The sequence below is a fragment of the Pterocles gutturalis genome, unplaced genomic scaffold, assembly GCF_000699245.1.
Source record: "Pterocles gutturalis isolate BGI_N339 unplaced genomic scaffold, ASM69924v1 scaffold14603, whole genome shotgun sequence".
NCBI classification, from domain to species: domain Eukaryota; kingdom Metazoa; phylum Chordata; class Aves; order Pterocliformes; family Pteroclidae; genus Pterocles; species Pterocles gutturalis.
In genome coordinates, this window is record NW_010125880.1 from 3,333 (window position 1) to 3,911 (window position 579).

Genomic DNA, 579 nt, shown 5'->3' on the forward strand with positions numbered 1-579 from the left:
GGAAGGAGGTTAAAAAAAATTACAGAGTTAAGCACCATAAAAATCTACACTGGTCAGGTCATAAACATGAGGAGAAAATGAAAATAAAGCCACCACCTTCCAGCCCGGTCCAGCGATGCTGCTGGGGCTCTCCGGACCGCCCAGGCTGCAAGCCCTGGAGGCATCGGTCCTGCCGAGGCGGAGCCCCAGCACCTCGTCGCACCGATCTTTGGACAGTATGATTTGCCGTCGTCGCACTGGTAAATCCTTTTGGTCCCACTTAGCACGAGTGTTGGGGGAGGCTGGAGAGGGGGGAGGTAGGCTTGGCCCTGGGCAGACCGGGGAGGCTTCAACTGTGCAATTTTGGGGCATCTCCCTGCCTGTCCTCAGATCCATCCCGGGCAGGGATCCCCCTTGTTTCCATCCATCCTCTGCCCCGACTCCCAGCCGATTTCCGCATCGTTCGGCGGCTTCGAGGTAGATGTTCGTTCCTGCTCTGTCTCCGAGCAACCTGGTTGGTAAAATCCCTCTCTCCTGGGCACGTGGGGTGTGCAGGCTCTGTCCCCAAGCCCAGGTCCCCCTTTTTCCCCATTTTTTCTT